This window comes from Chiloscyllium plagiosum, unplaced genomic scaffold (assembly GCF_037043375.1).
Source record: "Chiloscyllium plagiosum isolate Xiang-an unplaced genomic scaffold, Cpla_swu_hap1 HiC_scaffold_2, whole genome shotgun sequence".
In the NCBI taxonomy this organism is placed as follows: Eukaryota; Metazoa; Chordata; class Chondrichthyes; order Orectolobiformes; family Hemiscylliidae; genus Chiloscyllium; species Chiloscyllium plagiosum.
The window spans coordinates 117,443,397-117,454,699 of NW_028270140.1; the positions used below are offsets into that span (position 1 = coordinate 117,443,397).

Here is an 11,303-nt window from a genome sequence, read left to right on the forward strand (position 1 = left end):
AAAAAAATGTTGTAGTGTGACCAGCAGGTTATTGCGAGTTTTTTTTAGGCCGCTTCTCCCATCCCGCTCTATTTTAAAAAAAATGTTCAGTGAGGTCCACCTGGAAGCCGGGCATGATGATGGAGGGCATTTATCAGTTATATCTGTCAGTTTTGTTTCACGCATTTAGCCATTGGCAGTTTAGACGCATCGACTGTTAAGTGTTCGAGACTTCATCCCGGTATTTGAGTATTTTACGTTTTGGAAACCGTGCCTTCCAGGTGAGAGATGCAGATACAGAATTACCTGTGTAGGAAGGGGATTGTTGTATAGTTAAGGATTATGTGAATCTAGTCATTTATATATCTGGGGAGGAACACTATATGGCTTCTCGTGGATTCGGAAAGCTTTAATGGATAGCTTTCGCTCTCTAACTTCTAGAGCAATTATGAACTGGTGGAGTCGATTTGCGTTGGTTGCCTCCAATGGTTAAATTAATTATCATACTTTGGAGTGTGTAAAGCCTGGGATTCCACAATTGTGACTACAAAGGATGATTTAAATGCGGAAACCTCAAGATTGTTCTCGCCATCTACAGTTAAGGCTAACGTAAAATGCTAGACGGTCGTACGTTTAGTTGTTTTGTCTATAGACCTTTGATTGTGCGCATATTCCTTGATACCTACAAATCTGCTAAACTCCATCATGAATATGACCAATGATAGGATTGAGAATGTAAAACATTCACACCACTTTGAAATATGATATTTGTCTTTCCCCCTCAGTCTTAAATGGCTGATGTCATTCTGAGACTATAATCCCTGATTGTACATTCTTCAACCAAGGCATACATCCTTGTGGCAATTGATCTGTCAAGCCTCGGCAGAATTTATTTTAATGACAATAACCTCTAGTATTAAAATTCTCAGATATAGATCTAGTCTATGTACTTTTTTTTTCTCTCAGAAAAGACAATCGTACCACTTCCAGAATCAGTTTAGTGAATATTTACTGAATACCTATACCCTCTTTACTTCTTTGGATAAGGAGACCAAGAGTCAAGACATTAGTCAAGATGTGGTTTCATCAAGTCCTTATGTTACTGTAGTAAGATTTCTTATCCAATCTCTTTGTAGTAATAAAGTATTATATCATTTGCTTTCCTAATTACTTGCTGTGTTTGCAAGATAATTTTGTGAACTGAATACAGGTACACCCAGGTCCATCTGATTACTGACATTTGCATCTCCCATCATTTAAGAAATTAAACTCCTTTTATGTTTTCTCCCAAAAAGCATAACTTCACAATACTCCACGTTATATCATCTGTCACTTATTGGCCCACACACCTAATCCATCTATATCCCTTTGTAACCTCTTTGCTTCATGATCAATTTTATATTTTCACTGAATTTTGTGTAATCAGTGAACTTACATAAGCTACACTAACTCCACTCATTTTGATAGATTATAAATGGTGAGACCCAAGACTCCTTGTAGTAGCTTAGTAGTTACAGCCTAGCAATCTGAAAATGACCCGTTCATTCCTTTTCTGTTTTCAATTTGTTAACCAAACCTAAATGCATGTAGTTATGTTATCCCTAACTACATGAGCCGAGTTGTATGTTGCAATTCCTGGTGTGACTTCTTATCAAATGCTTTTTGAAAATACAAACATGGAACATAAGGACTATGAACAGAAGTGGGCAATTCAGCCCCTTGAGCTTGCTCCACCATTCAATATGATCATGGCTGATCTCGTCTCTGCCTCAACTTTTATTTTCCTGCTCACTGTCAATGACCCTTCGACCTGTACTAATTAAAAATCTGTCTGATTCCTACTTAAATTTATTCACTGTCCTGCCATCCACCACATTCTGGGATAGTGAATTCAACAGATTCGCAACCTTTTGAGAAGTAATTCCTTCTCATCTCTGTGTACCACTTATCCTGAAACTATGACTTCTTGTTCCAGATTGCCCCAGAAAGGGAAACGTCTGCTCTACTTTGTCGGTATGTGTAAATAGGTATTGACTGTATCCGGTAGCACTGTCTTGTCATTGATATTTCCTTTAAGCTGCGCAGCTGTGTAGAGATCTTGTGCAAGCTTATTGGCTTCTGCCTGCTCAAATCGTTGCTGCACATGGGCTTCAGAAGTCCATGCATCCACTTAAAAATTAGTTGGAACATTGCCTGTTACAACATTCCTAATAATAGATTTTTGCATTTTCTTTACTGTTGGAGACTAGATAGGCTGGGGATGTTTTCCAGATGGGGATGGTTGAGTGGGAATTTAAGTGAGTGTGCAAAGTTCTGAGGGGCATAGACAAAGTTGACAGGGAGAAACTTTCTGTTTTGGGGTCAATAACCATGAGGCACAGTTTTAAGGTAAGGTGTTGGACGTTTAGAGAGGAATTGAGGATTTTTTTTGCCGTCCACAAGATTGTGGGTATATGCAATCACTACCTTAAAAGATGATAGAGTAACAACATTTAAGACATCGAAGAATTATTTAGATACATGCCATAGCATATAAAACTACAGGCAAAATGTTGGGAAATGAGATAAGAATATATAGGTGTTTTCTGAAATTTGCAAATAGAGGCTCACTGAGGGGCCTTTTTCCGTGCTGTTAAAAACTTTGCTTGGAAGGCTGATAGAGACAGAAAACCTCATAATGTTTAAGAAATGTTTAGGTCTGTGATGCCAAGACATGCAAGGTTATGGCCAAGTCCTGGAAAATGGGATCAGAAAACTTAGGTGCTTTTGTTTGACAGGTGAGATTCGGTGGATCAGAGGGCCTTTTTCAGTGCTATATTCAGTGCTCTGACTTATATGACTCTTTCAGGTTAACTGGCCTTTAAGTCCTGTATTATTTTTATACCTCCACTAGCATTTCTTGCCCACACCTAACTGCCTAGAGGACAGTTAAGAGTCTCCGCATTGCTGAGAGTCTGGTGTCATATATTGGCCAGACCAGGTTAGGATGTCCCTAGACTTTAGTGAATCAGGTTGGGTTCTATGACAATCAGCAGTGGTTACATGGTCAGCATTAGGGCAACTACTTCTTTTAAAATTTTATTGATTTCAGACTCGCCATCTGCCATGGATTCAAAGCCTTTAAGTCCTTGTTTTAGATGATTAGTGTGATGCCATTCCTGGTGTACCACCACCTCATGTTGACATTATTATTTCCTCCCTTTTAACTGAATACAATCTGTAAGTCAATCGAAAAGCAAAATACTATGAAAAATAGAAATATGAAATAGCAACAAAATATGATGGAAGTATTTACCATGTAATGCACCTGGTGAGAGAAACAGATTTAATGGATTAGGTCATGAGAACTAACAAATATTAGTGATGTCATAGTTTTTGAGCAAAAGATAGACGGGACAATGACAAAAGGAATGTCTGTGAAAGACAGGCGGGATTGAATGACAAGAATTAGCCTCAAAATCCCAAGGGAAAAGTACATTGCAAGAAAGAAACAAACGATGTGACTGGGGCAGGTATTGCTATTTGAAAGTGAAAGTCTGAGATAAAATGCCCAAACAAAATAAGGTGGAGTTCATTGATGAATCCAGAAGCTGTAAAGTGCCTAATTAAAAAGTGAGATGCTCAAGCTTGTATTGAGCTTTACTGGAACAATGCAGCAAACAAAGTGAGAGATCTCTGAGAGAGTATGGCGAAGAATTACAATGAAAGGCCTCTAGAAGTCAGATTCGTTCTTGTTGACGAACTGGAGGTTTTCCCCAACATTGGTGTCTCAGTCTGCACTTTGTCTCCCTTGTATAGGAGAGAGCAATTTGCAAACAGCAAGTACACTAGACTAAATTGAAAGGTGTGTGTGGGATTGTGGAAAAATCAATTTCATTCAAATTTGGTGGATTTTTATCAAAGAAGGCTCGATGAAAGGACTTAAATATATGTTTTAAAGGACCTTTCTGGGAGTCACATGACTTCAGCTAATTAGATTAGATTACTTACAGTGTGGAAACAGGCCCTTCGGTTCAACAAGTCCACACCGACCGGCCGAAGCGCAACCCACCCAGACCCATTCCCCTACATTTACCCCTTCACCTAACACTACGGGCAATTTAGCATGGCCAATTCACCTAACCAGCACGTTTTTGGACTGTGGGAGGAAACCCACGCAGACACGGGGAGAATGTGCAATCTCCAAACATTCTGTTGCCTGAGGCAGGAATTGAACCAGGGTCTCAGGCATTGTGAGGCAGCAGTGCTAGCCACTGTGCTGCCCACTACTTGGACTGCTGCTTATAGATAACCTTGCTTGGTTTTATGGCTGTTCTGTTTGAATAGTGTTGCATGCAGTAGAGATTATTTTAGTTTTCATTTGGGAGTAAGTGCAATTGCTGTGTGGGCCTCCAAGGTCTGTGCATGGTATTGACCTCTGAAATTGAAGAATGCATCGGCATGCTGATTGGCTTGGAGTGGTTGCACAGTTTAGAGGGGGCATTGAATTATTGTTCAACCTGCTGAAGATAAACTTCTCAGCTGAGCTGTCTAGTCTCTGGAGGGGCAAACAAAAAAGGATCTAAGGAAAGACAATGCACACCCATTTCAGGCACAACAATGTAAATTGCTGCTTCAGCTGGAGGGAGTATTTTGGCCCTTGAACAGTGCGGTGAGAGGAGGTAAAAGGGGTAGATGTTACAGCTCCTGTGTTTACATGCAAAGGTGTCATGGTTATGTGGATTTTTTGAGAACTGGATCAGGATGTCACTGAGCGAATGTGTTTAGCACCTAACAAACCCATGAAAATAATCTGTTAAGGATAGATAAATTCCCTGGGCCAGACAAGATATACCCAAGGTTAGTACAGGAAGCGAGGGAAGAAATTGCTGCGCCTTTAGCGATGATCTTTGCATCCTCATCGGCCACTGGAGTAGTACCAGTTGATTGGAGGGTGTCAAATGTTACTCTCCTGTTCAAGAAAGGAAATAGGGATAATCCTGGGAATTACAGAGCAATCTGTTTTACGTTGGCAGTGGGCAAATTATTGGAGAGAATTGAGAGTCAGTGGTAGTGTGGAGGGCTGTTGTAGGTTGCAATGGGACATTGACAGGATACAGAACTGGGCTGATTAAGTGGTAGATGGAGATAGTCATAGAGATGTACAGCATGGAAACGGACCCTTCAACTCAATTATGCTGACCAGATATCCGAACCAAATCTACTCCCATTTGCCAGTACTTGGCCCATATCCCTCTAAACCCTTCCGATTCATGTACCCATCCAGATGCCTTTAAAAGTTGTCGTTGTACCAGCTTCCACCACTTCCTCTGGCAGTTCATTCCATACATGTGCTACCCTCTGTGTGAATAAATTGCCCCTTAGGTCCATTTTAAATTTATCCCCTCGCTCCTTAAACCTATGCCCTCTGGCTCTAGACTCTCCCCACCCAAGGAAAAGACTTTGTCTGTTTACTATATCCATGTCCCTCATTTTATAAACCTCTAGAAGGTCACCCCTTAACCTGCTCAATGATACCCAGTTTGAGTTCTACCAGTTCCTGACCTCCTTACAGGCTTGTTTCAACCATGGACAAAAGAGCTGAATTTCATATGTGAGATGAGCATGACAATCCTTGACATCAAGGCTGCATTTGACTGAGTGCGGCCACAGAGCCCGAGCAAAACTTGTATCAATGGGTATCAGGAGTAACTAACATCCTGGACTCCCAAAGCCTATCCACCATCTACAAGGCACAAGTATGATGGAATACTCTGCACTTATCTGCATGGGTGCAGCTCCAGCAACACTCCAGAAGCTTGACACCATTCAGGGCAAAGCAGCCTGTTTGACTGGCACTACATCTACAAGCATCCACTTCCTCCACCATCAACACTCAGTAGCAGCAGTGTATACTATCAACAAGATGCGCTGCAGAAATACACCAAAGATTCTTAGATAGCACCTAACAAACCCATGACCCCTTCCATCTAAAAGTACAATTGTAGCAGATACACAGGAACACCACCATCTTCAAGTTATCCTCCAAACCACTCAATGCCCTGACTTGAAAAATACACTGTTCCTTCACTCAAAATCCTGGAATCCCTCCCTAAGGACATTGTGGGCAAGGTATAGCATATGGACTGCAGTTCTAGAAGACAGTTCATCACCTTCTGATGGTCAGTAAATGCTGGCCAGCCAGTGATGCCCATGTTCCATGAGTGAATATATGAAGAAAGAAAACTGGCAGGGCATGAGAATTAAGAACTTTTGAAGTGAGGGGGCCGGGTGCATAGCTCCTTGAAAGTGAAGTCACAGGTAGATAGGATAGTGAAGAAGGCATTTAGTATACTTTCCTTTATTGGTCAGAGTATTCAGTACTGGAGTTGGAAGGTCACATTGCGGCTGTACAGGACATTGGTTAGGCCACTGTTGGAATATTGCATGCAGTTCTGGTCTCCTTCCTATTGGAAAGATGTTGTGAAACTTGAAAGGGTTCAGAAAAGATTTACAAGGATGTTGTCAGGTTGGAGGATTTGAGCTATAGGGAGAGGCTGAACAGGCTAGGGCTGTTTTCCCTGGAGCATCGGAGGCTGAGGGGTGACCTTATAGAGGTTTACAAAGTTATGAGAGGCATGGACAGGAAAAATAGACAAATTCTTTTCCCTGGGGTCGGGGAGTCCAGAAGTAGAGGGCATAGGTTTAGAGTGAGAGGGGAAAGATATAAAAGAGACCTACGGGGCAACTTTTCCACGCAGAGGGTGGTACGTGTATGGAATGAGCTGCCAGAGGATGTGGTGGAGGCTGGTACAATTGCAACATTTAAGAAGAATTTGGATGGGTATATGAATAGGAAGGGTTTGGAGGGATATGGGCCGAGTGCTGGCAGATGGGAGTAGATTGAGTTGGGATATCTGGTCGGTATGGACAGGTTGGACCGAAGGGTCTGCTTCCTTGCTGTACATCTCTATGACTCTATTTGAAGAGATTCTGATGTACCTGGACACAGACTGGATAATGGTAGCAAAGCTAGAGCAAAGTTAGGAAGAAAGCCCTTAGCTGAGACATTTGTATCATAGTCACAAGTGATGTGCTGAAAGACTGGATGTTGGCTAATGTGCCACTAGTTAGGAAAAGCTAAGAAACTATAGACCAGTGAGCCTGGGGTCAGGGAGTCCAGAATGAGAGGACATTGGTTTAGGGTGAGAGGGGAAAGATATGGGGAGACCTAAGGGGCACCTTTATCACGCAGAGGGTGGTACGTGGAGGGAATGAGCTGCTAGAGGATGTGGTGGAGGCTGGTAAAATTGCAACATTTAAGAGGCATTTGGATGGGTATATGAATAGGTTGGGTTTGGAGGGATGTGGGCCGGGTGCTGGCAGATGGGACTAGATTGGGTTGGGATATCTGGTCGGCATGTATATAAAAATGACTTGAATGAAAAGTGCATGTTTACAGATGACACAAAAATAGGTGGGAAGGCAAGTGGTGAGGATTATACCAGTCCACACTGGGAAGGTTGGCAAATTAAGGAGTTGTCAAAAACATGGCAGAACAAGTGATAATTTTGTCTGCAAGAATTAAAGTGCTGTATATTATTTAAATTGAGTAAGCTGCAGCCCAGACTGATTTGGAGGCCATCATGTATAAATCTCAGAAAGCTGGAGGGCATGTTTAGTAGGTTTTAGGGAAGGCAAATGGAATGTTGGTTTTTATTTCAGAGGGTGTCTGGTATGAAAACATGAAAAAATTGTACTAGGCACAGGTTAGACCACATCTCGAAGACTGTGATCAGATTTTGTCACTTTGTCTAAACAAAGATATATTGGCATTATAAACAGTCTAAAGAAGGTTTCCTCAGTTGATCCCAGCTATGGAGGGATTTTTATATATGGAGAGTTTGGATTAATTGGACCCGTTCGTATTGGCGTCATGAGTGAGGTGCAACCTTATTGAAAAATGTAATATGTTTGCAGTCTTGACAGGGTAGATGGAGGGGTCGTTTACTCTTTGGAAAGTCTATAGCCAGTGGGCATCATCTCCAAGTCAGGGGTTGCCCACTTAAGACACAGATGAAGAAGAATTTCTTCTGAAGTTCATGAGTCTGTGAAATTCTTTACTGAAGGGTGTTGAGGCTGGGACTTTGCATGTATTCAAGGCTGAGATGGACAAATTTATAATCAGTGAGAGAATAGAACTATGGGGATAAGGCTGGAGTTGAGAATTTTCAGGTGAGCCATGATTTCATGAATGGCAGAGCAGACGCCATAAGCTGAATCTACTTCTAGTATGTCTTGTGGTCTTATCAGTTGAGAATTTTCAAAAGTGTCCAGTTTTCATAAGGTGCAAAGCGATAGTGAATAAGTAAATTACAACAAGTTGAAATTTAGAAGGATGACAAATCTGGCAGTGACCATTCTGAAGAAAATTACCAGAAGTAACAAAGAAGATTGATGAGGGCAGAGCAGTAGATGTGATCTGTATGGACTTCAGTAAGGCGTTCAACAAGGTTTCCCATGGGAAACTGATTCGCAAAGTTAGATCTCATGGAATATAGGGAGAACTAGCCATTTGGATACAGAACTGGCTCAAAGGTAGAAGACAGAGGGTGGTGGTGGAGGGTTATTTTTCAGACTGGAGGCCTGTAACCAGTGGGGTGCCACAAGGATCAGTGCTGGATCTACAAAAAGGATCTACTTTTTGTCATTTACATAAATAATTTGGATGCGAGCATAAGAGGTACAGTTAGTAAGTTTACAGATGACACCAAAATTGGAGGTGTAGTGGACAGCGAAGAGGGTTACCTCAGATTACAACAGGATCCAGACCAGATGGGCCAGTGGGCTGAGAAGTGTCAGATGGAGTTTAATTCAGATAAATGTGAGGTGCTGCATTTTGGGAGAGCAAATTGGCAGGACCTATACACTTAATGGTAAGGTCCTAGGGAGTGTTGCTGAACAAGGAGACCTTGGAGTGCAGGTTCATAGCTCCTTGAAAGTGGAGTCTCAGGTAGTTAAGATAGAGAAGAAGGCGTTTGGTATGCTTTCCTTTATTTGTCAGAGTATTGAGTACAGGGGTTGGGAGGTCATGTTTCGGCTGTACGGGACATTGGTTAGGCCAATGTTGGTATATTGTGTGCAGTTCTGGCCTCCTTCCTATTGGAAAGATGTTGTGAAACTTGAAAGGATTCAGAAAAGATTTACAAGGATGTTGCCAGGGTTGGAGGATTTGAACTATAGGGAGAGGCTGAACAGGCTGGGGCTGTTTTCCCTGGAACGTCGGAGGCTGAGGGGTGACCTTATAGAGGTTTACAAAATTATGAGGGGCATGGATAGGATAAATAGACAAAGTCTCTTTCCTGGGGTGGGGGGAGTCCAGAACTAGAGGGCATTGGTTTAGGGTGAGAGGGGAAAGATATAAAAGAGACATAGATCATAGAAAAATACAGCGCAGTACAGGCCCTTTGGCCCTCTATGTTGCGCCGATCCAAGCCCACCTAACTTACACTAGCTCACTATCCTCCATATGCCTATCCAATGCCCGTTTAAATGCCCATAAAGAGGGAGAGTCCACCAGTGCTACTGGCAGGGTATTCCATGAACTCACGACTCGCTGAGTAAAGAATCTACCCCTAACATCTGTCCTATACCTACCACCCCTTAATTTAAAGCTATGTCCCCTCGTAATAGCTGACTCCATACGTGGAAAAAGGTTCTCATGGTCAACCCTATCTAAACCCCTAATCATCTTGTACACCTCTATCAAGTCACCCCTAAACCTTCTTTTCTCCAATGAAAACAGCCCCAGTGCCTCAGCCTTTCCTAAGGGGTAACGTTTTCACGCAGAGGGTGGTACGTGTATGGAATGAGCTGGCAGAGGAAGTGGTGAAGGCTGGTACAATTGTAACATTTAAGAGGCATCTGGACGGGTATATGAATAGGAAGGGTTTGGAGGGATATGGGCCACGTGCTGGCAGGTGGGACTAGATTGGGTTGGGATATCTGGTCGGCATGGACAGGTTGGACCGAAGTGTCTGTTTCCATGCTATACATCTCTATGACTAAATTATTGGGTGGGTCAAAAGATTTTAGTGCTTATAAGCGCATATGGAAAATAAAGTGGCCTTTAACACCAGGTACTCTACTTATGTTGCATAATTCAACTCCCACTTGCTCTATAAAAGATGATGGGTCAGGAGGTGATAAACATCTCTGCCTCTGGACACTGCTGAGGCAAACCTTCAGGGTTGAAACTTTATTGCTGGAACAGCACAGCAGGTCAGGCAGCATCTAGGGAACAGAAGATTCGACGTTTCGGGCATATGCCCTTCTTCAGGAGTATTCTTCAGGAAACCTTCAGGGTGGTGTCCTAATTCCAATTTTTTTTGCTTCAACAACCTTTTGCATCACAACATCACACATGGGATTGTTTGATTAGTGTTCAGTTTGTTTGAGAAATCTTTAGATAATTAAACAATTTCTGTCCAACTGCTGAAAATCTGGACCGGGTTCAAGCTTTCATTGATCTGTAACAGGTAACGTTGGCATCACAGTAATATCAGGCAATGACTGTCTACAACAACAGAATTTCAAATCATCTTTTCCTGACATTCAATAGTATTACCATTGCAGAATGCTCCATTTCCTACATTTTGAGGGTCACCATTGACCAGAAAGTTAGCCTGACCAACCATATAAACACTGGCTACGTGCGCAGGACAAAAATTGGAAATTCTGCAGGAAGTAACTAAACCTCCTGTCTCACCAAAGCCTGTCCACCATTATAAAAAGCATAATTCAGGAGTGTGGTGGAATACTCTTCAATGCCTAGGAGAGGCAATGGTGAATTGGGAATATCACTGAACCAGTAACTCAGAGGCCCAGACTGAAGTTTGGGGGAATGAGTTTGAATTCCACCATGGTAAATGGTGTAATTTGAAATTCAATAAAATCTGGAGTTAGAAGAAAACCTAACCCTAAGCCAGATGGGTTTTGAAACTAATGTAGTTTTGGGCTGGAAATCTGCTAACCTTTAGCCTATAGCATAGTGTTCGATTCTCAGCTGCCCTCCGAAATGACCAAGCACCCATCATCAGGGGTGGTTTGAGATGTGTAATTAACGTCACCTTTACAATCAATACCTCCTGAAAGAAAAAAGTGCTAAAGCTAAAATGGAAGCCATTGATAGTTCAGTGCAGCTGAGAATGAGTGAGTTTGAGGAAGTCACAAATTGTATTTGTTTATTGCAACAGCTTAAGATAGAGCTTAGAAGGTCAGTGATATTGGCTTAATTGCCAGTTCAAAAAACTTAAATTGTGCCAGTATTTCGGCACTTCTGAGCA

At 42.1% G+C, this 11,303-nt stretch overlaps 1 protein-coding gene across 2 annotated transcripts in view; it reads left to right on the top strand.

The window, feature by feature from the left end:
- Positions 1 to 11,303, top strand: part of tnpo1 (transportin 1) — a 129,081-nt gene that overhangs the window by 199 nt on the left and 117,579 nt on the right. The gene's annotated exons all lie outside the window — the stretch shown is intronic.